General features: G+C 44.9%; 1 non-coding gene across 1 annotated transcript; it reads right to left on the minus strand.

The window, feature by feature from the left end:
• Positions 1 to 254: 254 nt before the first annotated feature.
• On the minus strand, positions 255 to 343 carry TRNAY-GUA. Its single transcript is given in 2 exon segments — positions 255 to 290; positions 307 to 343. It is a non-coding gene; the product is annotated as a tRNA-Tyr (tRNA).
• Positions 344 to 6412: the final 6069 nt, after the last annotated feature.

Here is a 6412-nt window from a genome sequence, read left to right on the forward strand (position 1 = left end):
GCATAATGTGCCCTACATGTGTCCCAAGACACATTGTCTTGGGTACGTTTGAGCTGATGCCCAAAATGAAAAGCAGTGAATAATGTAACTCTAGGGAACTGGGCTGCCACTGATGATGTGTAGCCAAACGCATCACCAAACCTATTCATAGAAACATAGAAACAGAGCGAGTCAGAAGGGGCCTCCCGGGCCATCTAGTCTGACCCCCGGCTCCGCTCATGACATGCCCGCCATGTGCATGTCAAAAAAAGCTGTTCTTCGAGCCGGAATCGAACCAGCAACCTAAGGATGACTTATGAGGTAACTCTACAGTCCTCCGCTCTACCAGCTGAGCTGTCGAAGGTACGTATTCATGGCTTTTTTCTAGAGATATTCATATAGGGTATATGGCAGTTGGTTCGGTCATAAGTACGGGTTGTGCGTAACCCAGACATTCACAACCCAGGGGCTGCCTGCACTGTATTCTGTTGAGACGCATGTTGCTGGCTCTGTGTGGAACTGCCTTTGCCAAGTACTCAGCAACTTCCACTGGTCTATAATGCTGTGGCCAGGTCATTGATCGGGAGCAATGTTACTATACTGCCTCTTGCTACCTGTTGATTTCAGGGCACAATTTGAAGCACGATCGTGGTCCACATTACCTGACAGGTTGCCTTCTCCCATATGCGCCTATCCAGGTTTGAAGACCTTTGCAGAAGGCCCTTCTCTCAGTCCCCATCCTGGGGATGCAAGAGAGAGCGTTCTCAAATTCCCTGCCAAGGGAGGCTGGATTGGCTCCCTCCCTGTTGTTCCTCTGCTATCAGACAATGCAATTTGTATTCAAGCAGTCCTTTAATATGTGAGCTTGTCTTTTGCAGCTGGCAAAAGACTGCTGTTTGTATTACTTATATTGCTGAGTTTTTCACTGTGTTCTTAATCTATTTGTTTTTTTAATGATGGGTTTATCTAAGTTTATTGCAATCTTGGTTTTATTACTCTACCTTGAGCATAATTTTATTGTGAGTGGAAAGGTGAAATACACATCAAATAGATAAATAATAGAGAGAATCCCTAAGGACAGTTATTGTGTGGACTGGAGTTTGTTAAGGAAATAAAACAAGGTTGTTTGTAAGAACCTATTTCACCATCACAGAGAGACTGAATAATGATGGTGCCTGTCTTTAATCAGATCAGTCAACTGTATAGCCCCTGCTACATTATTTTATCAGTGATAGCACTTCATATGTAGAAATATTTATGTACAGAGCATCTTTTATTGATTAGGTTTATTTAAAGGAGTTCATTGTAAGTGATTTCTCTACCCCCAGGAATGCAAAATGCTCAAATACAAAGCTGTTAAGTTTGGATCCCCAGACGCAATGTTTCTCATCCCTTCTTCCCCCTGGAATAGCCTGCAGAACTTTTCTGGAGGATCCTTCCTGAGCAGCTGTTGGGCACAGGCATTTGAAGCACCCTGATAACCAGGAAACCTCTTCCATGAGTGAGACCAAAGCCTTGTGGTCTGCTCAGGCTTGCTGATCTACATGATGACTGGAGCTGATCTACAGGATGTTAGCTTGTCTCACACAGCTCTTTCTTGTGCCTTTCCTGTTTAATCAGTTTTGTGGTTTCACACACTAAAAGTATCTTCATAAGGCACAAGAGGTGCCAGCTGGGCTGCTTCTGTTACATTGTTAGAGTTTCTGGTCAACCAATTGCTTTCTTAATTAACAGCACAGAATGGCTGGCTGATGACCCAGGGCTGGCACTATTCTCTTTAATGGATAAGAAGGTTTAAAAGTGTGCAAGGCTTTCTTTGGCTTCTACCCTTGTAGTAAAGAAAAAAAATAGAGCAGCAACACCCTGGGTATTTTGCTTGCCGTGCATTTCTCAGAAAGATCTGTGAACCCGTAACACGGAGAAATCAGCGGAAAGCATCGCTTTTCTTTTTGGCCCTTTCAGCATGTCTAGCATCTGATCATGGGACTCTGTAGTGGAGGAATGAAAGTCATTGCAGAGTTTGGAGAACTGACTAGGTCTGGCTTCTAGTTGCAGAAGTAAAATATTCAGCCTAGTGAGTTTTGCATCAAGCAGATGTCTGAAAAGAGAGGCGTAGAATCACATTGATGGGATCTGGAGAGGCACCAAGTGTTGCAAAAGAACAAAGATGATGAGCAGTCCTTAAATTCAGTTTCCAGAGTTGATTTTCACATTTGGACTGTACAAAGTTAACATTCCTAAGCCATGCGCAGTATTTTGTTCTGTCATTTTAAATTTGTGCTTATCTTCTCAGGTCAGTGAGCCCTTTCAAGTGGTATGATGTTGACAACATGCAGCCAGTCTTTGTGGGCTAGTAGCTGGCTAGCTGAGCATCCCTGTGATAAATTCTGAGCACACGCTCTGTCCAAATGCTGCTTGGGGGAGGCCCCCTTTCTCCCAGGGCTTCCAGTGTATTTCTTCTCTCAGCCACACCATTGGTCCTCTCTGCTCAGTGCACCGAGGTCATTCTTGGCCTCCTTGCATTTAACGGCAGTGCAGCCCTCCTCTGACTTCTCTTTCTCCTTCTCCTCGCCTGTTGTTGTTATATCCCTTTTATTATTATTCCACTTTTCCATCCTGGCAGTCATGACGACATACGCAGTGTTGCTGGGTGCTCTCCCACCCAGAAGGGGTGCATGAGGACATAAGAACATAAGGAACGCCCTGATGGATCAGACCAAAGGTCCATCTAGTCCATCACTCTGCTCACAGGATCCCTCAAGCAGGATGGGTGCAAGACCTCCTCTTGCCCAAGCTCCTCAGCAACTGGGGTGTGCAGGCATGTCATGGTAAGGAGGTAGCACAATGCCGGAAGACTAGTAGCCATTGGGTGCTACTTTTTCCATGAATCTATCCAGTCCCCTTTTAAAAGCCATCCAGCTTGGCAGCCATCTCTGTTTCCGGTGGCAGTGGATTCCATAGTTCAGCTATATGTTGTGTGAAAAAGTACTTGCTCTTGTCATTCCTAAACCTCCCCCTAGTCAGTTCATGGGCTGATCCTGGGTTTGAATGTTATGGGAGAGGGAGAAAAATGTCTCCCTCTCCATTTTCTCTATTCCATACATATTTTTAAACACTTCTATCATGTCTCCCCTTACTCATCATTTTTCTGACCTGAGCAATTCTAGTTGTAGTTGCTTTTCATAGGTAAGATGTTCTAGAAATCTAGATGATTTCTCTGTACTTTTTCCAATCCAGTGTCCCTTTTCAAGTGAAGTGACCAGTGCTGGACAGAAGTGCAGTTGTACCAAAGATTTATATAAGGGGAGCAAGATCTTGGCAGTCCTATTTTGTATTCCATTCCTAATTATGCTTGGTATGGGGTTTGTCTTTTTCACAGCAGCTGTACATTGGCTGAAATTTCATCAAGCCATCCACTACTATCCCAAGATCCTTTTCTTGCACAGTAATTCCCAGCTCCAATCCCATCAGTATATACCTGTAGCTGGAATGTTTACCCGAACATGCATTACTTTACACTTACTTATATCAAACCGCATTTGACATTCTGTTCATTATTTTAATCAGAATTTATACAGGCCACACCTTCTGGACTGAATGCAATCCACCGTTTGCATCTGTGCTTGTCCATACTTGCAGTTCTATCCATTGATTTGCTTACTTTTATCAAAGTTGCAGCATCATGTTTCCTTAAGCCATGCTCCAGGATGCGGTGCAATTCCCATTAGAACTCATGACCCTTCCCTGAGGACAAGGTGGAACTGCCATCCAAAGATAACATCTGCAGAAACGGTGTGGGTTTTGTCCTTTTCCATATTCCCCTTATTTGCAGAGGTGCTTGTTATTCTGAAGGTGGGGGACTTTGAATCAGTCCCTTTGTCATGGTCTGATCCCTGCCTGTTGAGATTCAGACAAGTGGTGACTCTTCCGCTCTGCAGGGGTGAGGGACCAATTAAGAAGGTTTGCCCTTGGACGCTGATGGATCTGGATGTTTTCCAGAGGGCTCTGGGGACTTTCCAGCAGATAGGGAAGGTGGTCCTGTCAAATCCCTGGATGAGCTCAGGATCAACCATTTCTCCTGCATGCTTTCTGTGTAATAGAGCTCAGACAGCACTGAGGTATTCCCTGGAGCCACCCAGCGGAGCTCTCTAGGATCGCCTGGGGTCTACTACATGCTTCTCCCAAGGACATCCTGGAGCTGGCTGAGGCCCAGTACAATATATTTGCTAGGCATAGCCAGGACAAATATTCTTGCATTCAGCAGGATGTTATTGCTGTGAAATCAGGTGAGATGTCGAGAACCAGCCTTGTCAAGTTTCTTTGGGTGCATTCCAGTTTGTACAGCTCAAGATGCTGACAAGATGTTTGGGCAGTTTCATGAGGTCACACCCATGATTGATCCTCGCCACTTTTGGCTAATAAAAGTTAGCAGGGAGGGAACTGCCAGCTGGGCTAGGGAGGTGATTCCTGCCTTTTTACAAGAAGGAGTGTTCCCTCACCAAAGTGGTGATAAGGCTATTCCTGAAGAAACTTTCCTGGGCCCAGAAGAACACAATAATTTTAGGCAGGTGGCAAACATCCCCCTTCCTGGGCAAGGTTCTTGAGCGTGTGATTGCCAAACAGCTCCAGGCACTTTGGGTTGAGACTGGTTATCTGGATCCATTTTGTTCAGGGTTCAGGCTTGATTTGGACACAGAAACAGCTTTGGTTGCTCTGTGTGGTGGCCTATGTGAGGAGAGAGGCAGAGGGAGTGCGACCTTGTTGGTACTCCTGGAACTCTTGGCAGGTTTCAATATCCTTGACAATGGTACCTTTCTGGAGAGACCATCTGAGCTGGGAGTGAGGGGCACTGCTCTGCTGTGGTTCAGCTCCTACCTGAATGGCAGGCTCCAGAGGGTGGTGCTTGGGGGATATTGCTCTGCTCCTTAGATCCTTGGATCCTCTGCCCCCCATGCTGTTGAACATCTATGTTAAACTGCTAGTGATGCCATCTTGAGTTTTGGAGTGCATTGCCATCGGTATGCTGTATTTCTTCTTTCCATTATCAGTGGGTGAAGCGGCAGATATGCCGAACTGATGCATGACTCTGACAATCAAACTGAAGCACAGTCCAGATAAGACAGAGATGCTGTTAGTGGGCAGTTGTTCTGAGTGAATGTAGGGAATTCAGATTGTTCCAGGTGGGATTGCACTCTCCTGGGAGGAGCAGCATCAAAACTTGGAGTGTTCCTTGTCACCTGAGGCTCAAGTGGCTTCAGGGGTTTGGAGTGCCTTCTACCAGCTTCAGCAGGTGGCCCTACTTGGACAGGGATAACCTGGGTTCAGCAATCCGTGCTCTGGTCATCTGTAAACTGGACTACTGCAATGCATTCTGCATGGATTGAAGACTGTCCAGAAGCTGCAGCTTGTGCAAAATGCAGCAGCTAGACCAATAACAGGGACTTCTGCTCTGCCTGCACCGGCTGCCCATATGCATCTGAGTACATTTCAAGGTGCTGGTTTTATTTTATTTATTTATTTATTTATTTAAAACATTTTTATGCCGCCCTCATCGCAATAAAGCCTCGGGGCGGCTCACAACAAAAACAAAATATACAAATATGACAATTATACAACAAAAATATTAAAACTCGGTGCATCTCGGCTTAAAAGATTTAAAATCCTATAAATACCAATAAATTAACAATTAAAATAAGTTTTAAATAAAAAGATCTTAGCCTGGCGCCAAAAAACAAATAACAACAGCACCAGGCGGACCTCTCTGGGGAGCGCATTCCATTTTAGCCTTTAAAGCCCTACATGGCTTTGGACAATGATACCCGGTGGAATGCTTCTCCCAACCAAACTTTACTTGGGCACAGGGATCAGCCTCAGGGGCAGGCCTCTGGGTGCCATCTCTGAGGGGGGCTTGCTGGTGGCATGAAGGAAAAGGGCCTTTTCAGTGGCGGCTCCCCAGTTGTGGAATGCTCTCCCCATTGAGATCTGCCTGGAGCCAACCTTGCTATCTTTTCGGCAACAAATCAAGAGTTTTGTCTACTGCAGGGTGTTTAATTAGTTCAGGCTTTGTTGATATTTAATCCATGTTTGATCAGGTTTTATCTTGCTTATGTTAAATGTGTTTTAAATATGTTTTAATATTTTTTGGTATGGTAATCCACTCACATTGTTTTTGTTTTGTGGTGCATTTTGGACAGTGTTTTAATGGGTTGTTGTAAATTGCTCGGAGAGCTTCAGCTGTTCAGAAGACAGATAATAGTTTATTGCATTTTTATACTGCTCACAGCCAAAGCTTTCTGCAGTACACAAGAATCATAGAATCATACAGTTGGAAAAGCCATTGCATCCAATCCTGTTCATTGAAAGATTCAGATCTCCCATCCAAATTCTAACCAGGCCTGACCTGGCTTAGCTTCCAAGATTAGGCAGGATCAGG

This window comes from Varanus komodoensis, unplaced genomic scaffold (genome assembly GCF_004798865.1).
Source record: "Varanus komodoensis strain SLA01 unplaced genomic scaffold, ASM479886v1 scaffold6_4, whole genome shotgun sequence".
Taxonomy (NCBI): domain Eukaryota; kingdom Metazoa; phylum Chordata; class Lepidosauria; order Squamata; family Varanidae; genus Varanus; species Varanus komodoensis.